The 25,563-nt window shown below is 41.2% G+C and overlaps 1 long non-coding RNA gene across 5 annotated transcripts in view; it reads left to right on the top strand.

Moving 5' to 3' along the window:
- The first annotated feature begins 999 nt into the window (after window positions 1-999).
- Window positions 1,000-25,563, top strand: part of LOC143679590 (uncharacterized) — a 43,063-nt gene continuing 18,499 nt past the window's right edge. For 3 of the 5 annotated variants that reach the window (XR_013173857.1, XR_013173854.1, XR_013173855.1), the window contains exons 1-7: window positions 1,000-1,338; window positions 9,838-9,908; window positions 11,584-11,705; window positions 17,986-18,140; window positions 18,858-18,990; window positions 19,855-19,907; window positions 20,752-20,987. This is a non-coding gene — a long non-coding RNA (uncharacterized LOC143679590). Of the gene's footprint in view, window positions 1,339-9,837; window positions 9,909-11,583; window positions 11,706-17,985; window positions 18,141-18,857; window positions 18,991-19,854; window positions 20,221-20,751; window positions 20,988-25,563 lie in introns of those variants that run through there. The other 2 variants (XR_013173858.1, XR_013173856.1) reach the window with 2 other exon arrangements.

Consider the following 25,563-nt stretch of genomic DNA (forward strand, 5'->3'; position numbering starts at 1 on the left):
TAAATTCCTCCTTTTGAAAGCCATTCTGTTTCTGGTATATCGCATTCCGGCAGCTAGCAAACTAGAACAGATGCTTCCTGAATCATGAATAGTAAACTGCTCAAACTCCCACAGATAATATCTTATGTGTGTTTTAACAGCTTTGCTGTAAGAAGTGGGATGTGAAGGAGACCCTGATAGGCCCTAGAGGCAGCGAGCAGGCCAGGTGAAAGGTACTGGCTGGGTCCTTTATGTTGATTGACGGGTAAGGTCCTCTCGGATCTGAGCTCCATAAATTGCATTGACCTACAACTTTGAGTAGTGCTGAAGTCTGGACATCAAACTAAGTGTCTAGTTAGACTCTGGATAACTGGGAATCAGACTACAAAGACTTGATATCTTGAGAAAGTAACATGAGTTCTTTGTTGAAAAAGTTGAAATCCGGGGCTCCCTGGCTGGATGCTAGCTGGGTACATGTTGAAAAATCATGGAACCTGAATTTGCCTATCATTACAAAAATGGTCAGACTTTACTAAGGATAACTTGGAGCTATAGTGGCCATGTGGGGACGTCTTTGTTTAGATAAAGTTACTCATCTGAAAAGCACCTTAGAAAAAGAGGGGATCCTGATACCCCAAAAGCAATAAAATGTGCCTTAAAAAAATTAGTATACCGAGGCATCAAAAAGTGATTCCAAAATAGCTTTATTAAAAGGCTCTTACAGAAAGCCGGTGAAAAACTTGAGAAACAAGAAACCAAAGACAGCTGATAAGGAGTACAAATGGACTTGACCCTCCTTGTGCCTTCAGCCCCTTCCCTTTATCCTCTGCCTGAATCTACTAAACCTTTTCTTATTTACCCTTTTAATTGGGAATATGAGGAAGAAAAGGAAACTAGACAGATGTTGCTTGAGGTTAGATCCTCCACAGACCCAGTGTTTCATCCACTGCCTATGGTCAAAGATGGAACTCAGAGACATAATCATTCCTAGGAGAATTTAGAATTTTTTGGGGGGGTGTATATGATTCAGGGTCCTCTGACCTGTCTCAGCATGAACACATGCAATTCTGATCCTCAGATGCTAAATCCTGGAGGGCAAAAGCTGGTTGGATTGACCAGAAGTGGACCTATAAGATCCCTTTCCACAGTAAATCTAAGGGACAAATAAGCCCAGAAATGGGACAAAACTTTGATAAGATTATATACCAGGGCAAAGAAAATATTAAACATCTCCTCCACAAGTATTAATAGGAAATCTTTGACCTTCATTTTAAGCAATTAACTTCAACTTTCTGCTAAGAACAAATAAAAATATGAGAGTGGGTCAAGGACAAGAAGTCAGCTATTTCATATAAACTGGTGAGTTTTGTATCTCTGTTTTCTGTGTTTCTGTGTTTTTATGTCTGACTCATGGCTGAAAGATTTTATACTGAAGCTATAAGCTTTTTATTTGGGTCTGTCTGTATGTTTGATGTATTATATTTTCCTACCTGCAAATGGTATTACCAAATCAACTTACAGAGCTACTTTTGTTCTATGTTCTTCCTAAATTTATACAGATTTACTATATAAGATAGCATTATAGCTACTAAGTGTATAAGATGATGAAACAAGAATTGGTGTCAACCAAATTGAATCATTATTTTGACAAAGTTTATTTCAAGAGTAATTGTTTTATTGGATGTTGTCTTAAAGATAGTTTCAGTTTTTGGTAACTGAAATCTATGTGTCGGTTTGAAACTAGTATGTACGCCACAAAAGCTACATTCTTCTAATCTGTCCTTGTGGGTACAGACCTATTGTGGGTAGGACCTTTTGATTACATTGTTTCCATGGAGATGTGATCCACATAGATCAAGGTGGGTCTTAATTCTCTTTACTGGAGTCCTTTGTGAGAGGATAAAAAGACAGTAAAAGCTGAGAGAGCTCAGAGATATTTAGAGAGAGAAAAGAAACACCCAGAGATAATTTTGGAGAGAATCAATAGAGTCCAGAGAGAGAGAGAGAAACACCCCAGAGATGCTAAGAGTGGACCCGTAGGCTCAGAGAGGTGTTCTCAGAGGAACAAGCAGAGAGCACTAGAGCTCAGAAGGAAAGCTGCTGGAATCAGAGGCTGAAAACTGCTGGAATCAGGAGCGAAGGACCAGCAGATGCCAGCTGTGTGACTTCCCATGTGACAGAGGAACCCCAGAGGGCATTGGCCCTCTTCAGAGTCAAGGTATCTTTCTACAGATGCCTTGATTTGGGCATATTCATGGCCTAAGAACTGCAAATTGGTAACCTAATAAATCCCCCTTAAAGAAGCCAATCCATTTTTGGTATATTGCATTCCAGCAGCTTTAGCAAACCGAAATAATATGTAAGGTATGTAGGATGTGTTTTTGTTCAAGAAAAAGACAATAGTTTTGTTCTAAAGTAGAATGACTGTTGCAGAATGAGAAACAGAAACATGTAAGACAAAGTCTGAATGGTTATAGAAAGTTGTAGGTTTGCAAAAAAAAGAATTTTTTTTCTTGTGGTCAAGGTAAGCTAAGATTTGATAGGTTTATAACTCTTTAAAAAAGAGTTTTCTTAACAGTATCTTCATGCAAAAGTAGAATTTGGTTTACTTTCTGCTAAAATGACAAAATTTTCTTGGATTATTTGTCTGTTCTTAGACATTGTAAGAGGTGTTTCTTAGCCATTTGTGTAATCTGTCTAGTAGTTAAGATTCTGTATTTTATCAGAATAATCTACTGTGCCTTGTACTGACTATATCATCTTTTATTGTCATAAAGACCCAGTTTTCTCACTTTTGAAGGAACTAATTTTTTTTTACACACTCATGTAACCAAATAGTTTCACAGTGACCCATGATCTTATTTAACAAAATATTCAAACCTGACAACTTTTGACACTTCACCTTCCCAATATCAAACCTTAAATGATGTCTTCTTGATCTCAAACTGCTTTTGGGATTTTCCAGAAGGACCCTGGAAAATCACAAAGGATTTGTTCTTTGACCTAGCAGAAAGAGAGGTACCTGGAAATCATTAGGTTTGTTGCCCTGTTATCAGTTGCATGGGAAATGTGATTAAATTACAAAGGATTTTACAAACTTCTTTTGACCAAATTTGTATGGCTAAAAATATTAATACACATGTTTCAGAAATTACATAAAGTTCCTAGAGAAGTGTCAATGTCTTCACTGTCAATGAGATGCCCCAGTACTGATCAGCCTGATATTATACAACAGTCTAGTGTAATTGGTCGTAAATTCAGTTATTATTAAAAAATTGTGTATCAGAGAAACAACCAAATTTCCTCTTAAGTTGCATTAGTTTTGAAATGAACTCTCATCAGAACTTCCACTTTGGTTAAACAGTAATAAGGTTTGCCGTATGACCTCTTTAAGTCTTGTTATCTGTAGATAGTTTTTATGCTGATGCTTCCTTGAAAATACCTGCAATCAGCTATATCCAGAACACTTTGTCTTCAACAGAAAGGACTGTCTCAGAGACCCATGGAAAGAACTGTCAGGTACTCTGGGGCACAGGTTTCTAATAACATTGGTTAAGTAACTTAGAGATCGTACCACCAGATTTTGTCAAAATAAAATCTAGTGAAGAAGCTGAATCATCAGATTGCTAATACAAGATCCAGCAGAATAAGAGCTAAGTAGCTAAGACTGAGTGAATTTGTAAAGAATGATTATAGATTTTATCTGGATTATTGCTGATTTTTACTATTCCATTTTCTAGATGCAAGGAACCCCTTATCCTTTTACCACCAGCTACCTATAATTCTTAAAACATTTATCTTTTCTCCCTGCCAAGAATTTGGAAACTCTTATTGAATAATCTTATTTTTATGGCAGCATAAATATTTGCATAAGTGCAATTGGAATCTGTCTGCCTTGTTAACGGACACAATTGGAGACATCAATCATATAACCAAGGCTGTGACTGGAATGTCCTATTTGAGAAGGATGCTCATCCCTTCAGATATGAAAGAGACTTCTTTAAAATTTTTTTTAATTAAACAAATTTTATTGTGAAAAATAATATATATACAAAAAAAGCAATAAAGTTCAAAGCACACTACAACAATTAGTTGTAGAACAGATTTTAGCATATAGTATGGGTTATGGTTCCACAATTTTAGGTTTTTCCTTCTAGCTGTTTCTAGACATTGAGGACAAGAAGAAATATTAGTATAATGATTCAGCAGTCATACCCATTTGTTAAATCCTGTCTTCTCTGCTATAACTCCACTTTTTCCTTTGATCTTTCTCCCATTCTTTAGGGGTATTTGGGCTATGTCCATTCTAACTTTTTCATGTTGGAAAGGGCTGCCAATAAAATGGGATAGGAGGACGGAACTAGTTGATGTTCTGGAGAGGTTGGCCCCTCTGGGTTTCAGGATTTATCTGGTTTTGGAATCCATCTGGAGGTTGCAGGTTTCTGGAAGGTAATCTTAGTGCATGGAACCTTTGCAGAATCTCAGATAAAGCCCAAGGTGTTCTTTAGGGTTGTCAGGAATGGTTTTGGTTGGGGTTTGGCAAATCATGATAAATAGCAATATCTAGCTGAAGTTTGCATAAGAGTAGCCTATAGAGCAGTCTCTTGACTCTATTTGAGCTCTCTCAGCCACCGATGCCTTCTTTGTTATGATTCTCTTCCCCTTTTTGATGACCAGAGACTTTTAAGGAACTAAGGTTGACTTTGTGGAACCAATGCTCACAAAATCTTATTGGACAAACCAGTCTAGTACCAATTCCAGGGTTACCAGCTTTACATATCAGTAAGAAAGGTCAATTTCTGGCAGGCATAGGAACACATGATACTTTGGGGATCTCAAGAAAGAGGAATTCAACCAAGTCTATACATACTTCAGGTGATATCTGGCATTGAGTTCTTGGCTTGGCTTCCTAGCCTCCAGAGGGTTTTAAAAACCCAATCTGAGTTTCCTTGTGAAAACTCCCAGCAAAGCAAACTTTACAAAGGCCCATATGGTAAATTACCATTCTTGCTGCACTTATGTAAATCATCAGACCAAATCTAGTGAAGGCAGCCTTATTTTATGATCAAGGATAATCTTTCTTGGGACTATCTTTGATCAAAGGTAAGGTGACTATAGAGATAAATTTTGTGTTTTCATAGAAAACTATAGTGCAGTCCTGTGGGTTCTCAGCTTCAGCTCCTGTTTATTGCCTGAACTATTTTGTGTCCTCTTTGTAAAATGCAGATAACTGCATAATTTTGTTTCCTACATGTAATTGGACTGTTCCTATGATCTTGCATATACTGTCTACCCTCATTGTCAGTCCGATAGCCAATTTAAGATCTTTTGTGTGTTGCGTCTCAAACTGACAAAAGTTTGAGGGATTAATACCTCAATCCCTTGACCTACCACGTGCAGGGCTCCACCCTTCATATGTAACCTCTCCTATGAACATATGACCCAGAAGTGGGCAGTTATACATGTACTTGAAGTTATGAAGTAGAAGTTTAACAGCACCTTCAATTCTTTTCAGGCCCCCCAGGCTGCATCTGACAATTTAGCATCAGTAATCTTGCAAAGCAGACAAGCTCTCGATACCATGACTGCCCGCAAACAATGTTACTCTTGTATTAATGTCTGGCCCAGTGACAAATAACCTAAATATTTCAAGGGCCAAGTAAAGGTGTTTCCTGATATCAGTCAGGTTTAAACATTTCAATGGACAGACTTATTTCCTGACCTAGTTTCTTAATTTAATGGAATATGAGGACAACTTATGCTGTGGGTTTGTGCTTTTAATTGTGATTATCAGTCTATATGTTTTTCTTGTTGTATAAACTATGCTTCAAGATTCTGTTCAAATTCCTTGTCACCCTCAAGGCAGATGGTTGCTCTTAAGATAGCTAATCAAAAGGAAAATGAGATAGAAATGGGACTGTTTCCTAGTATACTGAGACTAAAAATAATAGACACCCTGACTTGGAGAGAAGGTTGTACCCATAATCCATTCCACAGAGTAAGTGACTTCACTCCAGAGGTCTTAAACGTAATTGAACAGCCACCCAGTGAATGTTGCTACAATTAAGAAAGGAAAAAGGAACAGACCAAAGGCCTGGGCCTACTCAACACCCAGCAGGAAAAGAAATCAATGGTGGTGACCAGAGTGTTTTGTCCATGTTTCCAGTGATTATTGGAAACATACTAAAATAAGAAACTGTTAAGTAAAATAAAATGGCTGCTTGCACTGGGCTTTGCCTAGAGGGACCCCTTTATGAGAAAATATTTTCCTGAAGACAAAAACTATTGACCTCCAGAGGCTTTCCAAGAAAATGAAACAATGGGATGTACCTTACAGAATTGCAGACAAGCAATACTTGTGATCAACCAGTTTCAGTCCACTAGAGACAGCTTATCTGAATAGACAAGCATACCATACTACATACATACTATTTACCATACTTATCCATGTATAGCTGTAAGACACCTTCTCCCCACCATGTATAGTGGGAACTTGATGTCAGCCAATCAGAACCCCTATAGGGTTCCCTTTTCCACGCCTTTGGTAGAGCTACTTTCCACATATGGTTTAGATGCTGCCTGATTCATGAGTCATCAAATGGTCAAATAAACTCCCATAAATTGTATATTTTCTAGTATATCTATTTTAAACAAAGCCTGGCTTTGTGCTTGCTGCTCCTTCTACATGTTGTTTTGTTCTCCAAAGGCCAGTCCTGGTCTACTTTTAAGCTTCCCAGTCCATGCTCCAGATACTTGGAATTTATGGGGTTAAGAAATACATTCCTCTTCTTCACCTGAGTTAGATCAATCGAAAGAGATACACACAGAGGACAGACAAATGGAGAACCAAAAGCCAGCTTTGTCTCTGGTAAAATCTAGGTTGCATGTGCAGGCTTGTGAAGATTTCACCCCGAGTTAGACTCACACACCCACTCCTTGGGCAGGCACTGTCCTCTCACAGGGAGAGCCATTCTCTGCACCCAACCCCTTTGAGGGAAGGCGAGTCTGAGGAGGAGGAAGAAGAGGCCAACAACATTTGCTCAGATTCCTTCTGCAACTCTCACTAGCTAGATGTGTCTCTTGTTCTTCTGGGGAAGATTGAGTAAAGGGTGGAGAAAAGCCAGGAATGGTATTCTAATGGAAGTTCCTCCACATGGAAACCTGAGGACTTCGTGTGGGATAAATGTGTCCCAAACAATTGCCGCCCTTGCTCTAGCTCTCAGAATTTTGAGTTTCAGCATTTGTTTGCTTGTCGGTCTTTGAACTGGATCCTATGCAATTCTTCTTCTTTTTTCCCTCAGTGTTCTGTGCTTATTAGAGGCACATAAATGTGGATTGAAGGAGGTCTATTCTCCACTAGTGAAAACAGAGAAAAAACTAAATCACACTTGCATCTGATAAAATGATCAGGAAACTGATGTTAGAGTAACAGTTGACCTGTTGCATTTTTTTTTCTGAGCATTTTCCTATCTTTTAGCAGTTGAAGGAACTCAAAAATGGATTTCATAAAGACATTATACATCAGCCACGGGTTTCTTACTTCTTGAAGAGAAAGGTTGGATTAAAGCCCTAGAATATTTACTCAGTGACAAAGCCTTATAATGAAACTGGCATCCTATTTAATTCTAAATAAACACTCAGTGTCTTAAATACGTTAAAAAAAATCCAGACTTCCTATTTCATCCTGCAATGGTGTGTATAGCAATAACTAAAGATTGGTTATTTTTTCCTTTGTATTTGCCTTTTTTAGTTTAGCACATTTAATGAGTGCTGCAATAAGAACTTCTCTTTGGAGATTTTGAAAAACAGGTGGCCAGGACTGTGCAAGGTGCATTACACAAACCTCACTCCAACCCTGCAAGTCTTGTTATTGCCACTTACAGGTACAAAAACGGAAGCCCGGAGAATTTGGCATCTTGGCCACATTCTCACAGCTAAGAAATAGCAGGCTCAGAATTCAAACCAGGGGCCACCTGACTTCTGAGCTGCTCCTTTTTGTACCACCTGATACTCCCTACCTAGTAGGAAAGTGTCCCAAGGGAAATGTGCCCCTGAATCAGAGCGGGGGTTTAAGTTCTGTCTTAGCTTACCAGGCTGCTATGACAAATAGCACACAAGAGGTTGACTAAACAATGGGAATTTATTGGTTCATGGTTTTGGAGGCTAGAAGACTTGCTTCCTCCCGGGATCGGGGTGTTCTGGCCGGGTGGTTATCTTTGGGGCTCCTCGGCTTTCCCATCACATGGCCATGTCCTCCCCTCCTCTTCTGGGTCCTGCTGACTTGTGGTTTCCAGATGCTCTCCCTGCGTTCCTTTTTCTAAGGCCTCAGATCCTAGATTAAAACCCACCCTGATTCAGTTGGCCACACCTTAAGTCAAAGCATCTTTAAAAGATCCTATTTGTACTGGGTTCACGCCCACAGGAATGGGATTCAGATGAAGAACATGTTTTTTTTTCTGGGGTAAGTCAACCTACCACAGTTCTTAAGTAGCATCACCTGAGATTCCAAAGTAAGCTAAATTCATATTAATTTCAGCTTCAACAGAATTCTTGTCCTTGGGCCTGTTGAATTTTATTATTTCAAATTTATGAAGTGACAGCTCACTCATTTTTTTTAAGGCAGAGAGTGTGATGTCTTTGACACAGCTTTGCAATTATGTTATAGAACTGAAGCCAGGGGAGAGGATGGATTTGGGTTGAGAACTTTCTGGAGAAATTATAACACAGAGAAAATAATCTAACTTCACAGTGATGTCATATGGACTCCTGAAAAAAAAATCCTGGTTGATATAAAGTCTTCTTGTATATTTTGTTCCTAAGAACTCTATGTTCTAGTTTAGATTTATCAGAGCGAGAGCCTCATTTCTTGAAAGTCTTTGTTTGGAGAAACTCGCGCTTTAGGAGAATTTAAAATATTTTTTCATTTTGTTCTTTTCCAAGTATTTTCAGCCCTCCCTGGCCTCTACCATACACAGCCAACAACAGAGGTTTGCATGCATTCTTTGGAGCATATTAATTTATTCCAAAAGTCAGTGCTATCTATATCTATTTTACTAAATTGGCTAATACACACAATGTTATGTTAGTAAGTTTAACACTACTGTATTAAATAGAAGGCTTTTATTTCACTTATTTCATATTCATTTTGATCTATATTTCTGCTTATTATAAAACAAAGGGTAGGCTTTTCATTTTCTATTTATTTTGTTAAGAAGATAACTAATTGAGGTCAAATTTTAAAACAGCACTGAGTAGTTTTGTGCGTTAATAAATTAACCAAGATAAGCAGCTAAAACTCGGCTAGATAAAGCTCTTTTCAAATCAAACACCACTCTCTGCCTGGGGCCTGTATCATAAGATTAGCGAAACAAAATCATAATAGGTTAAAATTATATCAAATTATCAGTGATGGAGAGATTGAGGAAAGTGAATTCTTCTGAAAACTTAGCTGATAAGACTTCAAAACTATGGAAAGACTTTTCTGCCTCACTTAAGAATAATAATAAAAGGGATGATTTCAGAAATTTTGTAAGTTTGCAGAAACTTGCTTAAAATGAGAGGTAACTGGCTGTGTTATCATTACCATTTTCTGAGAGACGGTTTATGGAGGGTGGTTTTATGATACATTCCTGAAAAACCTCCAGATTTCAAATATGCAATATAAACCTCCTCATGAAAACTGCAGAACTTATCCTTTTTTTATAAGTACCACACCTCCTTCAGATTAAGGAGGATTTCCACATTTTAGTGTGGGTCTCTAACAATATAGGATGGCCAGGGACAAATCATTAACAAATTTGTAGATCAAGAACCTGATCCAGCTGATTTAAATGTGTGGTTCTCCTTTTTTGGTCTCAGGACTCCTTCATGCTCTTAAGAATGATTGAGGACAAAAAAATTATTGAAGACTCTGAAGAGCCTTTATTCAGGTGAATTATATCTGTTGACATTTACCATATAAGAAATTAAAACTGAGAAAGATTCAAAACATGAAAAAACATTTCAGTGCACATTTATGATCCAACAGAGAACTGAAGCCATCACAGGTCATGTAGCTTCTAGAAAAGTCAATCATACACTCAGGAGAGAACGGTGATGAGAGAGGCATACGAAATGGTGCCGTATTATTACTATGAAAATGCTTTTCACCCACAGAGCCCCTGAAAGGGTTTCAGGGTCCAGAGTGATCATTGCGTCACACTTTGAGAACTACTGGTTTAAATTATTTGTTATTACTAATTAATATGTCCCAAATACCACGGAACAACTTAAGAAGTGATAAATAGTGAAGCATTTGAAAATTTCTGACTGTGGTTCTCGAGTCAAACTTTATCTGCTTTTACCCAAACTTTGTGTCTTTCTCAGCTTTGCTAGCTGTAAGACCATAGGTGAGTCTCTAAAGCACTCAGCTGTCTTGGCTTCCTCAAGTGAAACTGGGGCTGGCAGGGTAAATGTGAGGCTGCAAACCTCCAGGGTTGAATATGGCACATGATAGGTATTCAGTACATGATAACTATTGATAGGAAGAGAAACAGAGCAGAGACCCACTTACACGCAGGCCAGGCTCCCCGCTCCCTCTCTCCCAGGAAAGAGCTTTACTGATTACTGTGGTATGAAACAATTCTCCAGGAAGCACGGCTAGAAGAAAGAAATAGAACTAAATCTCAACCTCCCCCTCATTCTGTGCCTGCCTCTCTCCTTATAGTGTGTTTATCTTTAAAAGCTTTGATCTAAAATGAGTAATTCCTTGCACTTCCAAAGTTTGGCTCACCATGCTGATGCTCATTTTGTTATTTTCCTAGATGAACTTGTACTACTATTAATGAGTAGTACAACATCTCTTTTTTCTTCTCCTGACACCTTCTACTATTCTTGGCTTATATTTCACAAACCTATTTTAGCAACATTCCTTACTCAAACTTCCCCTTGAGCACTTTGCCAGCATTTGATATGATTCTTTTCTACTAGGTGTGACTTATCCTGGGTCACTCTTTGGTTAGTATCTTGATTTTGTGTTTAGGAGCCCAGGCAGAAATGGACAATGGTCCCTTGGCCGTGATTCTCTTTTGACCCATCCCTTCAGGTTCCCTTCAACACAGGTTCAAGGCGCCTGGGAAGAGGATGGCGAGGGGAAGGCTGAACAGCAGCCAAAGGCAGGTGGTTCTCCAAGCTGGGTAGGGGGAATAGGCCCAATGCACTAGAACCTACTGTGAATGAGCCCCTCCGATGGCAAAACGGGCTGCTGAGTTTTCATGGGGGGTTGACTGACCATGATTCTCCTGAAAAGGGAAAAGCTCTCACAAGGTACATGCTGGGCTTTTCTGAAACCAATAGGGGAATCTCCTCACTCCTTCTTGTCCATTAGATTACGAACTCTTGGGCATTCCGATTTCCCAACTTTCTGAAGTCAGTTATTCCTTATTGAGGGCTGGCTTTGTGCTAGGCACTGTATTATGAGTGGGAAGGGGAGGTGGATGTTGATCCAAGATTTCTCACTGTACTTCTGGGACAAATGGCTCTGCTGGTGCCAAACATTGGGAATATTGGAACAGGAACCAGACTGGGGAGAAAGATCCTAATCTCACTTTTGACATCTTTCTTGAGACGGTGGTAGGATATCTAAATGCAGTGGTGATTGAAGCCTTGGAAGGCAAGGAAACCCAATGTGGAAGAGCTGACTGTGGAGTCCCCCGGTGGGTATACATTCCAAGGTGACCGCTTACCAGGTGAGTAATTTGGGGGTCTATTCTTAAGACATTGGAGTGTCCATGTCTTTGTCTAGTAAAACAAGGGTTCTTAAAAGGATTGAATGGGATGACACATGCAAAAATATGGATCCAATGCTGAGAAGCTAATATGAGCCTAGGAAACAGCAGCTGGTGTCATAGTTGCTATGTGCAAGCTGCCGTCTGGGTCATCCATGGAGTTAGAGAAGTAAAATGTCAAAGACAGAGTCTCAGGAGACTGAAGGAATGACAAGAGAAAAATAAGATTGAGAAGGAGATTGAGAAAGGATGGCCAATGTGGTGGGAAGAAAGACGAGAGAAAGTCACATCTTAGAGATCACGGAGGAAAGAATTTCAGAAAGGAGCCCGTCAGCAGCAGCATCAACTGAATAGAGAAGTCTTCCAGCTTTGGCCAAGTGAACATCCAGAGCCTTGTCCTGATGAAAGCAGAGGAAAGGGCTGAGGATGGGAAAGTGGTGACTGAAGAATGCATTTTCCAGAAACCTATTGGGAAGGAAAATAGAGATATGGGCTTGAGCATAACCACAAGGCGAGATCTTGGGAGAAGCTTTTTTTTTTTCTTCTTCCTTACCATGGAAGGAACGAACTGGCAGAGTGTAGCCAGAGCACATGCTAGATCATTCCTGTTTAAGAAATAAACTGAAATGAGAGGGCTGTGTGTGTGTGTTTTAGCATTTATAGTTATGTGAGAGCAATTTGTCAAAACCTAGTTTGTTGACTCAATACTTTATTTCAGAAAGGAGCCATGGCCAATCTCCATGAGCCTCCCCACATTAATAAAGGTTTACTCTGGAGAAGCAGGGCTGCCTTACATGGGGTACTGACAATGAAATAAGGCAATGGGGAGGGATAGGGGACAGGAAAGGGATGTGTTCAAAGGCACACTGGGCTCAGGCAGAGAGGAAGATGGCACACCCATTTGTAACCCCAGGTTAAGGTTTTGAATTCCCACCTTAACCACTTACCAGCTGTATGATCTTGGCCAAGTCACTTAAATTCTCTTTGGCCTCAATTTTACCATTCAGAAAAGTGAGAATATTAATATTAACTCCCCTATGGACTGATGTGGGCATTAAATGAGATAATAAACATTAAGTACTTAGCAGAGTGTCTGGCAAATCTTAAGCACTCAATAAATGACAACTCTTATTATCCCTTTGACCACACTGCCTCCTCATACATACTCTTAAAAGCCCAGCAAAATACTTTAAAACTAAATTCTGAAAGTAGTTATTTCCTGGCCCAGCAGGTAGAGTGTCTGATGTGCAGAGAGCATGCATCACCCCTCAGAATGCTGTCCCGTGGGAAAAACAGAAGTTCTTGGTACACAGGAACCCGGGTTGCTGTTGGGAGAAGAATGAGCGTATCCAGAGAAGGAAGGGATGCCTCTTAAAGCTGTGCAAATCACTTCAGAGCTAGGAATCAGGGACTCCGTTGTAGTCTCTCAACCCTGCAAACAGCCACTTTGCTGATCCTGAGGGAGAAAGACAAGCCCTTGTCGGATATGTGTTCCCCATGTTGATAGTCAGAGGTAATAGACAGGGCCCTTTCTTCCCATGCTTGGAATGTTTTTCTAAAGGATTTTGAATAAGGTTTGTAGTAAGTTAATCCCGTGGTGTTGCCATTTTTACTCTCTCTTGGATGCAGTAGTAAAGCCACAGGAGTTTTCTTTTGATCTACCTCTTGAGCCCGCTGGCTGGTGGCTGGGAGGGTTTTGAGTGACTTAGTTCTGTCCTTGTCTCCATGCTCAGACTGTGCCACTACCCCGCCCTAGGTACTCCAGCTCCCTTGCGCAGTCATTCCTTCCCTCCTAAGCTCACCTGTCCCAGAGGGCTGAGCTGGGGTACTACTGGGGAAAAAAAAAAAGAAATAAAATAGAACTTTGATGTAAAATCTCTTATATAAACTAAACATGTATATAGTTGACATCCATATATTATACACACTGTTTTATATATTGCATCCATGCTATATACTGTAGGGAGGCATATGGCATGTATATGGCATGTAAGGAGGCGCTGCAGCTTCTTTGCCTGTACAAGTGTCCAGTGGGTCTGTCCCATGTTATGGTCTCTACAGGTAGAACCCAATGTTGACACAGAGTCTCGGCTGGTGCTGATGAGTGAAGATTTATAACGCTGAATCATCATTTTGTTCACTTAGCTCACATTGTTGCTGCCTGGCCCATTCTGATGTTAGATCCTTGAGTGTACTGGAGTTGGTCCTGAACATTTATTTAGGGGGTTTGTGGCCTCGAGAGCTTGACAACTGAGGCTCTTTCTGGTGGCCAAAGTGTTAGGAGCAAGTCAAATCATCTTCTCATTGCAGAAAGTCACCACAACCATCCTAGCATTTTGTCACCACCACAAATAAACCTTTTTTTTTTTCTCATGAGTGATGAAGACCATCATCACACATATTTAATTACACGTTTCACCCAAACTTCACGGACAGAAGATTATTATAGGAAAATATACCAGACAGAGAATTAAACTTGTCTGGTGAGGAAAAAGCCCTAAGGCATCAGGCTGTCCCACATCACCTCCCCACCCCTACCTGGCTGGAAAGAAAAGCGTTCCTCTGTGGGTCTCCTCTGCCTCAGTGTCTGGGGCTCCTGGAGGCCCTTATCATTTTAGAAGGAGCTGCGATGGGATCCTCTGGCTTACACAATGGCAGTGACAGTTGTACTGATTATGCATGTAGCCAGGGAGGTTGTGCTTATAAGTGCAAAAAGATGTGTCTTCCTTGGGAACTTGTGAGTCTCCACTCATCCAGGGAGTACCCCCAGAAAACTGGCGGTGGCCTGAGACTGAGGATGCACAAGGGCCTTTTTTACTTCTATGATTGGCTCTTATCCATGGGGACCGGCGAGTCTGACTTCCTCAGCAGGGCAGATTGCAAGCTGGAAACTTGAGGAAGGTGAAGTTGTACTTCTCAGGAGATGCCACAAGTTGGGAACTCTGGTGAAGCTGATGATGAATTCCCCAGGAAACTGGCTGGCTGAAATGGAGATAGAAATTCTTCTTTCAGACTGTTGAAGTCTCACTTTGAGGCCTCGAATTGGTTGGATGAGGCGACTCCTCTCATTGCTGAAGGCAATCTACTTTGTTGGTTGTAGATGCAATCACCATAGACGCAATCCACTGACTACAGATATAAATCCATTTATGAAATATCCTCACAGAAACAATCAGGCACCTGGTGCTTGCTTGACCAAACAACTGGACACTATAACTTAGCCAAGCTAGCATGAAATTAACCATCACAGTTCTGTTAATCAATCATTAGAGCTCCCTTTATCCTTAATTCATTCTGATTGTCATGCTTGTTCACATTCAGATAATCTTCGATTTTTGGTTCATTGTGCTCTTTTTTGCAAAAGAGCAAATATTATTCCTTTGCTTACCAAATTGTTTTTTTCTCCAAGCAACTTCATTGAGTACAGTAAGCATCATCAATCAAGGGGAAGTGGGTAGCCAGGGAGCACTGATATCAAAGGGTCTGCCCAATTGTGTCCGTTCACAATGCTCTCCTTGGTTTCATCTTCTCCCATTCCCAGGGAATCGACACTACATTAGGTGATGCCCAATATCTATGTGTGCTCTAAAATCAAACCTGTCTCTTGAGTGTGCCTTTTAAATGGTGATCTGTACATATGGTTTGTTTACTTTCCTGAGCGATTGACCCCATCCTATGTCCCCAGCTATACATTGGCTAATCACACTGCATGTGATGATTTGAAGACTTTATGGACTCTAAAAAGTTATGTTCTTAAAACTAACTCATTCCTGTGGGTGTGGACCCATTGGAGGAAGGATCTTTGGTGAGTAAGATCTTAACATGTGACTCAACTTATTCAGGGTAGGTCTTAATCCTCTTATTGTTGTCCTTGATAAGAAGATGAAATTCAGAGAAAAATACAGAAGCTGAGACAGACAGCCACAGAAACAGAGAAGAAGCCACTGAACACAGAAGCTGGGAACAACAAACCCAGGAAGAGAAGGGAGAGACTGGCAGGCACCCAGAGGCCTTGCCACGTGACAGGGAGCCCAGGATCACCAGCAGCCTGTCTTCAGGAAGAAGTAGCACCTTGATGATGCCGTGAGTTGGACATTTTCATGACCTCAGAACTAATAAATTGTAAACTAATAAATTCCCATTGTAAAAGCCAGCCTGTTTTATGGTATCTGTATTACAGCAGCTTTAGCAAACTAAAGCACTGTGTAATGACAGCATGCAACTCCAAGAATGCCTAGGTGCCATGATTTGTAATGAATGATAGTTACAGTCTCAGTCAGTCTTCTCCAGGGAAACAGAACCAACAGGATATATACCCAGAGATGTGTTTTACCAAATTGACTCATGCAATTGTGGAGGCTGACAAGTCTGAAATCTGTAGGGTTGGCTGGCAGGCAGGCTGGAAATTCCTATAAGAGTTGATATTGTAATCTTGAGTCCAAAAATCTATAGGGAGGCCAGCAGGTGGGCAACTCAGAGAGCTGCTGATATTATCATCCTGAGACAGAATTTTTTTTCTCCAGGAAACCTCAGTTTCTCATTGTGCAGATTTGAAGCTATTATGTACCCCAGAAAAGCCCTGTTTTAATCCTGTTTCAATCTTGTGGGGGCAGACCTTTCTTTTAATCCTGATTCAATACTGTATGGTTGAAGCCTTGATTAGATTATCTCCAAGGAGATGTGGCGTGCCTAGTTGTGCGTGTGACCTTTTGATTAGTTGGAGATGTGATTCCACCCATTCAAGGTGGGTCTTGATGAGTTTAGTGGAGTCCTTTAAAAGGAGAAACCTTTTGAAAAAATCTCAGAGCAGATGCAGATGCTTGGAGAACAGTTGCTTCAGAGCAGACATGAGATCCAGACATTTGGAGATGCAGGGCCCAGCAGATGTTGCCCTGTGCCTTCCCATGAGATGTTAAGAAAAGAGCCCAGAGTCATCTCCTGGAGGAGCCAAGTGAAGGCCCACAGATGCCAAGTGAGGAACCCCCACAGGTAAAAAAGGCTGAAAAGCAAAGGAGCCCAGGAGCAAGGTACCAGCAGATGCCAGTCATCTGCCTTCCTAGCTGACAAAGGTTTTCCAGATGGAATCAGCCTTTCCTGAGTGAAGGTAACCTCTTGTTGATACCTTAGTTTGGACATTTTCTCAGCATTAGAACTGTAAACTTGTAACTTACGAAATTCCTTTTTTAAAAGCTATTCCATTTCTGATATAGTCTTTCTGGTAGCATTAACAAACAAATACACTCATTTTTAAGACTGCCAAGTGGTTGGACGATGCTCATCCACATAACTAAGGGTCATCTCCTTTACTTAGGTCAACTAATGGCAGATGTTAACCACCTCTGCAACATCTGTGCTAGTGTTTGACCCAACAACTGGGCACCATAGTTCAACCACGTTGACACATAAAATTAACCCTTCCAGTTACTGGCTCCTGGGTCTGATTAACCTAAGGGAAACCTGACTAGTCTGAAAATACCACATCAAGAATACAAAGGTAGCCTTGGAAAGAAACATGCCTAATTATGTAAATCTTATACATTATACATTGACTTTGGTGAATGTACACGTGTCACTTTAACTGAAATGAAACTTCATCCACCTTTAAACTATCAGACTTGAGCCCACATGCACTTGTTTGGGTACATGAAAGGCTGACCCATGAGAAGGCCTTGTCAGAGTCATTGCAAGCTCTTTCATTGCTCGCTGGATTTCGAGCCAGTTGTTCTCTTCTACATCAAAAGCCTTGTGTAGAGGAAACAAAGGAGATTCTGAGCAGCAAGCTCTGGGATGGGCTTGTGATGGGGAAGGTGCTCAAACCTGCACAAGGGGAATTTAATATCCAACCCTTCTCTCAGGAAAATGAAGCCATGTGAAGTGATCTGTCCTAACAAAAGCACAGCGATGACACCACTCTCAGCACCTCCTGATGAACAAAGCCGAATTTTAGATTATCCAGATAACTGATGATGCCTGAATGGCAGGATTGTGGCTGGGGAGGGGAAAGAGCCCGGCTGGATCAGAGCCACCTCAGCGCAGTGGCCTGGGGTGCGGGAGGGCACCATTGTGCTTGGGAGGCAGTATCCTGAAAGGGTGCAGAAGCTGGCCAGCTGCAGAGATGGCTGAAGATATGGGGGCTGCCAACCAAGGTACGCTTTTGTGCTACATCCTATGCCATTGAGAGCTCCAAGACAGCATGCTTTTAATTTGCTCTATGACATGTTTATTTTTCTTTGAGATGCAGCTTGCAGATTACTTTTGTTAAATCTCTGGTGCCATATTGAAGTAGTCAAATGGAAAAGATTTCTGAAGGTGCCCAGCAGAATTTATTGAACCAACGTATCTAAGTATATGAGGAATTTTGTTCCTACTGTGGAACATAGAATGCAGAGGAGACAGGTAAAGAGAAGAATGAATAGAGGTGAGGGTGGGTGAGTGGAGGCTCCAGGCTGCTAAGAAGTTGATCTAGGATAAGAATGTGGAGGAAGTGCCCACACTTTTGCAGACATAAGTGATCTAGATTTATTTACTATGTTCCAGGTGGAGTGGTTCTGCTCTCCTTTCCCCTGGACCTTAAACAGGGGAATTTCCTTCATTGGCTTGAGTTTGAGTCTGGTTTACTAAAGGTGTCATCATGGGCCAAGTTCCAATTCTGTTTCTTTACGGCTAAAATAAAGGGGTAACAGTATTCATCTCATAGGGTCATTGTTGGTTTCAATGAGACAGTGTAGGTGAAATGCTTAGCACAGTCTTCAGCATCTAGCCATCCCCTCCACAAACAGTAGCTATTGCATTGATTACCAATAGGGTGTGTTGGTTCTGTGGAGGGAGAGGGCGAGAGGGAGCACAGGTCAGTTGGAGGCCATTTGAGGGTATCCTCAATGAGGTGGGAAATGTAGTTGGAGGTATAGATTTCAAAAAAGATAACGGGTTCAGTTCTGCCTATGTCGAATTTGAGTGCCAGTGGGACATCCCATTAGATTCCTGTTGGGGCATAGAAGTCAAAAATTAAGAGAAAGAGCAAAGACTTGAAAATGGAACTTGGAATTACTGTAGTTTATGCCAATGAAATATTGCCTGTAAGTCACAGCTCACTGTGGTCTCCTGCTCTTCAAGGCTACCTGCTTCACCTCAGCCCTGCTCATGATTTTAAGGCCCAGTCCCAACCCTCATTCTGCAAGACTATGTCGAAGAATGACATATTGATATGGATGGAGAGTTAACTAAGGAAATTTACTGTAGTAAAATGGTGAGCACTAAGGTGTGGGTAAAAAAAAAATGAGACTCTCTTTCACACTAATGATGTGTCCCTTGGGTGCATTGGTTTAATGCCTGTGGACCTTGGTGTTCTTCTTTATAAAATGAAGGCTATGGACTAGGTGGTCCCTTAAAATCCCTTTATGACCCACCACTCCATTCTATATTTAACATTAATTCTTTCTATCATGGTGTCACGGATTAAACTGTATCCTCCCGAAAGAAATATTCAAGCCTTTACCCTTGGTGCTGTGAATGTGATTCTATTTGGAAATAGGGTCTCTGAAGATGTTATTCGATGAGGCCAAACTGGATCAGGGTGGGCTCCAACCCAACATGACTGGTGTTATAATAAGGAGAGGAATTTGGACAGAGATACAGATGACTGATACAGAGACAGAGAGAGAGCGATGGCCAAGTATTGGAGGCAGAGATTGAGTTATGGATTGCCAGCAAGCCGCTGCCAGAATCCTGCAGACTTCAGAGCGAGCTTGGCCCTGCCAACACCTTGATTTCAGACTTCTAGCCTCCAGAGCTGTGAGACAATAAATTTCTGTGGTTTGAAGCCATCTGGTCTCTGGCACGTTGGTTACAGCAGCCCTGGGAAACCAAGACTCATGGGTTCTTTCCTTAATTCATTCGTTCAAGGCAGACACATTTTTTGAGTGCCCACTGTATGAGCTAATCACTTTGCATGCAGACATGAGTAAGTTAACTTCTGCATAGCTGGGACATTAGCAGGTGGACCATCGAGGTTTGCATCACGTGTTCTCCTGTATTGGAGGGATGTACAAGTTCAGTAGGAGAACAGGTAATGGGCACTCAGCCTTCCCCTCTCTTTCCCTCCTTTATTCAGGCTGCACTGGGGACTCAGCAGACCTACTTTGGAGGTGTTTGCTCCATTGACCCGTGAGTATCAGGTACCGTCACCTGCAGCCTGCTCATCACACACCTGAGAGCCACCGCTAACTACATCTAGGATCAGTTGCCAGGATGACGCAGGCACTTTTGAGGTCACTAAAGGAGGGCTTCTCACATTAACTGCCTGTACATGGTTCAGCCTAATACGAACAACGACACGTCTGTTAGAGCTGCTTCGTGTTGCTGGACAATCAGGGGTGCACGCAGGCGTCTTGCTTTGATGAGAATATGGTATTGCATTCACTTGTCCCTGAGGTGTAGTCGGACCGTGTTTATACAATGTTAAATAAAGAAAAAATGCAAAGCAGAGAGTAGCACTTGGTTCTCAGATCCCTTTCAGGCAGTGAATAGAGGGCAGACTCTGGCTCGAACACTTTTAATATGGTGCCATTGTAGGGCTGGAACATTATTTCTGCCTATTCTAATTTGTTCATGGTAATATGTAAAAGCAATACAAATGCCTCATATTTTTGGGTTTATGAATAAAAGAGCACAGATACTCCACATGAGAACATGCCCAGTATTTTTTTATGGGTTGGAAGGGGATCCCTGTACCCACATATATTAAAGTGTGCACCTGCCTTCAATAAGTCCGCGTCAGCATATGTAAGTGACTGCATGCCAAATTTGCCTTGTAAATCAAGAATAAAAACTGCAGACTTGTTTCTGGGCGAGGGAAAAAGTGAAGGGGTGCAGTTGAGATTTGTGAGCTGAAAATGATTGGTAGAACCAATGAAATACTCTGAAAGATTCTGCATAATTTTAGTAGTTTTTACATGTTTAATATTTCAGTAGTTTTTAGTATTTCAAAAGATATTTATTTCCATCATAGGCAGTAACATTTGCTCAATGCTCAAGCACTGTATGGGAGCTGTGATGTCACAAGGTATTGCATTATTAAAAAATTCCTGCTCCTTCTGCATTATGGAAAAAGAGGACAGCTGTAATTTATCAGCATAACTAGGCAGATAATCCATATAAAGCTTATTAAGAAAATGGATCATATTCTGTGGATGAGTCCCAATTACCTATTTCCTCATGGGCCTGTTGGAGATCATGGATTCACAGGTAGTATCATTGCAGTTTTCTGATTATTCAGCAAAGAGTCAATTTCTGATCCTGTCTGCTCTTGTGTATTGTGTCTGCGCTTGTGTATGTGTGTATGCGTTTATGTGGGTGCCTGTGCAGATGTGCACATGCATTTGTGCATGTGTGTCATCTGTGTACACACATGTATTTGTATGTGTTTGTGCATTGTGTGCAGGGGTGTTTACACATGTGTGTGTATTAAGTGTATGTGTACATGTGTGCGTGTGTGTGTGTGTGTGGTATGTGTTTGTGTGCATGTGTGTATGCATTTGTGTTTTGGGTGATGTGTGTGTGTGTTTACTTGGTTACTTTGCCATCTAGGGCTGGGACTCTGAGGAAAACAGATCCCTAGGGCCAGCTGAAATTTTGGGGCTACAAGTATATGGACAGGAAGGAGCAATGAAGAAGAATGAGCCTATGAGGAGGTATCTCTGGTGGTCTGGGATCATAAAGATTTACTTGGCCTCCTCTAGGGATGCAGCTGGTGAGAGCCTTTTTGCGAGAGCAGAAGCTGAGGGAAAGCAAAGTGCCCTTTTGATGGAAGCAGAATAAGATGATCTGTAAATTCACCTGGTGAAACTGGACTCTAGACCATTCTTTTATCATCCGCTGATTAATGCCAGAGATTTTGAGCCAAGAGGTGCAGAGCAGGGAAGCTCTGAGAGAGAATAGATTGCTCTTGGAGCTTAGTTGTCCATGAGGCAGCTGCACAAGCAAACGAGAGGGGACGGGACCAGGGACCAGGTGTTGCCTTCGGGGTGGGCCTCTCAGGAATCAAGCTCATCTTGCGCAAGTCTTCACACCAGCCCCTCCCACCTGGAGCGCTTGTTGTTTCTTGATGTTATTGAAAGCAGCTTCCTGGGGCATCCAAAATACATTCTTTGTCAGCCTGTGTTAATTATTGTTTATAATTACTGAATACAGTTTACATCTTGCTTGGAAAGTATGCTCAGGCAGTGGGAGAGCGTTTGTGACGGGATTTCATACTTGGACTCTAAATCATGCTTCCTTGTTTTTATTTTCCCATCAGAAGATGTTACTGGCCCTTCATGTACTGGGTCACCTTCGAACTGCACATTGATTTATAATGCAGCCTCCAAGCACAAACAGTAGAGGAGATGCTTAGGGAATTTAATAAACATGATCTTTGGTTTCAACTTGAAGGAGGCAGTCATTAAATGCCTATGGGCAAAAATATCAAAATGCTATTAGCTATTTTAGTAAGCAGGGCCATCCCAGCAATTCCAAAAATATTGACATTTTAATTATTCCTATCCCAAATTGATAGGAGAGGATGCTTTGAGCCTGAGTCTCTCTGTGGCTGCTCACGAGTCTCTGTGGGTGGTGACTGGTGTCAGCCCTGGCTGGGATGAGTCCCACTACTTGAATGGCAGTGGTGCTGATGCGGGATGGAGTCTGGCTCACGGGTTGAGGGCCTGAGCAATAGCACACTGCACCTTCCCCGGATGGAGAACGCACTGGCAGAGCTTCCACGCTGGAGGGAGACTTGGGTTTGAGTCCTGCCTCTGTGACCTCAAGGTGATTAACCAGGGGGACCTTTAATTTCCTCAGCTGCAAAACAGGAATCCCAGTCTTTGAGACCTTGCAAGGAAGTCTCAAGAATGAAATTGCTGGCTCTGCTATCTTCCCAGCTGTTATTTTCAGCTTACTTGGTAACTGGAGGGTAAGCACTGGATTCCAGGCTGACTAGCTCATTCTCAAATGGTTGGGTTCCATGGCATGGGTGGGGGGAACTTCCAGGGTCTGCTACCATTTCCATTATTGGCCCATGCCTTGGGTGGGCCACTGCATGGACAAGTGGACCCCAACAAAAGATATTTTCTTACTCTTGATCCAGGTTCTTTTGTGTGTGTGTGTGTGTGTGTGTGTGTGTGTGTGTGTGTGTGAACCCATTTGTAAATACTATCTTTGAATGTATTAAGGAGAGTCAGGGTGTAGACTCATCCGTGAATGGGTTTTTTTTTTTCCCTTTTTAAAAATTTATACATACTCCCTCTTCCCCCTTCCTTTCTCTTTCTCCCATCCCGTTGCTGACATTGTCTGCTTTCTGTCTCTGTGAATTTGCTATTTCTAGTCATCTCTTATGACTAGAAATCATACGGTTTTTACCTTTTTTGTGTCTTGCTTATTTCACTAAGCATAATGTTTCAAGGTCCTTCCATGTTGCAGCTTGTCTCATATTTTCATTCTTTCTGAAGGTCAAATGGTATTCCAATGTGTATATGGACCATGTTTTGTTCATCCATTCATTTGTGGACAGACACTTGGGTTGTTTCTAGGTTTTGGCTATTGTGAATAATGCTGCTATAAACAATGCCGTACAATATCTGTTTGCAACCCCTTTTTTCACTCTCTTTGATTATATATCTTGACGTGGGATTGCCCAGTCATATGGTAATTCTATATTTAACTTTTTGAGGGACCGCCACACTGCTTTCTACAGTATCTGAACCATTTGAGGTTCCCATTAACAATGCATGAGAGTTACATTTCTCCACATCCTCTCTAATACTTGTTATTTTCTAATTTTTTAATAATAACCTTCCTCATGTGTGTGATGCGGTATCTCATTATAGTTTGGATTTGCATTTCCATAATGGCTAATGATTTGAACAACTTTTCATGTGTTTATTGGCCACTTGTCTATCTTCTTTGGAGAAATGTCCACCCAAGTCCTCTGCCCATTTTTTAACTGGGTTGTTTTTGTCTTTTTATTGTTTTATTTACAAGTTCTTTATATATTCTGGACATTAAGCCCTTATCTAGTATATAGTTTTAAACTATTTTCTCCCATCCTACAGGTTGTCTTTTCACTTTCTTGATAATTTTGATCTATGCACATAAGTTCCAAATTTTGATGAGCTAAAATTTACCTATTGTTTCTGTTGTGGCTTGTGCTTTTGGTATTATATTGAAGAACCCATCCATGACCCAAATCCAGGTCATGAAGAATTGCTTCTACATTATCTTCTAAGAGTTGTATAACTTTAGCTCTTACATTTTGGTCCTTGATTCGTTTTGAGTAGGTGTTTGCATGTTGTGAGGTAGGCGTTGATTTCATTCTTCCACCTGTGACTATTCAGTTTTCCCAATACTGTCGGTTGAAGAGAATATCTTATCCCCGCTGCATGTGCTTAACACACTTGTCAAAAATCAATTTGCCTTAGAGGTGTGGGTCTATTTCTGGACTTTAAATTCTGTCCCACTGGTCTATTTATCTTTGTGCCTTTACCACACGGTTTTGATTACTGCCACTTTTTGACAATTTGAAGTCAAGAAGTATGAGTCTTCTAAACCTGCTCTTCTTTTTCAAAATTGGTTTGGCTGTTCAGGGTCCCTTGCAGTTACGCAAAAATTTGAAGCTCAAGTCTTCCATTTCTTTAAACAGCTGAGGGTCTGCCAAGAGTAGAAGGCAATTTCCTCTAATAATAAGCTCCTGTCCTGCCCTCATCACTCACAATCCTACTAGACGAGGCGACAGTAGCAGCACTGTCTCCATGGCTTGGCTGCGCTATGGACGTGGAGTCCTGTACTGTGTTTCCGCCTGGCCCCGCCCCGGATGGTGGCCACGCCCACCCCACCCCCATGCTAATTTGAATAGGGGTTTTGAAGATCCTGTTTAGACATGGCCAATTGAATCAAGGTAGGTTTTAATCTATTTTACTGGAGAACTTATAAAAGAAGAAACTTGAAGCCAGAAGCTAGAGAAAGTCACAGGAAGAAACTAGAAGGGCAGGCACAAAGACAGAACGTTTGCCCCATGAGAGTAGGCATATGCAAACCAAAGGATCCCAAGGATTGAGGCAAGCCAGAACCAGAATGCTACAGACTTTGGGGAAAAAGCATGTTCTTTCCAATGCCCTGATTCTGGACTCAGAGTCTCTGAAATCATGAATCAATAAACATTGTTATTTAAGCCAACTGATTGTATGGTATTTGTCTTAGCAACTTTGGCAAACCAAGACAAAGGACAACAGCAGGGTTGTGAATTTTGGATTTATTAGCACCATTTATGCAGCTTCACTTTAGCATAAATCTAAATGCCATTCAGTTATTTATTAGTTAATTCATTCAACAAATATTGATTGAATCCCCGCTATGTATGTATCAGGTTTTGTTCTGTGCTTGGGAAATAACAGTAAGCAAAACAAAGTTTTCACTCTCATGAGTTTATATTCTAGTATGGGTATGGATGAAATAAACAAATAAATGGATATGTCCAGGGGTAGTAAGCACTATAGAGAAAAATAAGAAGGCAAAGTTTAGGGAGTGCTGGAAGATGGGTGTGGTATACTATGTTAGCAGGGTGGGTTAGGGCAGGTATCTCTGGTTAGGAGGTATCTGTACAGAGGTAAGAAGGAAGTCAGCCTTGTGGATATCTGAGAGAAGAGCATACCAAGCAGACGGAATAGCAGGTCTAAGGGCCCTGCAGCCACAGCCTACTTGGTGCCCTTGGAAAACCACATAAGAGTAGAGTGAGCTGGTGAAAAGAGATTTCAGAGGGTACAGGGGTGGGGCATGGTGGACACGGCTC

Source organism: Tamandua tetradactyla, chromosome 4 (assembly GCF_023851605.1).
Source record: "Tamandua tetradactyla isolate mTamTet1 chromosome 4, mTamTet1.pri, whole genome shotgun sequence".
Taxonomy (NCBI): Eukaryota; Metazoa; Chordata; class Mammalia; order Pilosa; family Myrmecophagidae; genus Tamandua; species Tamandua tetradactyla.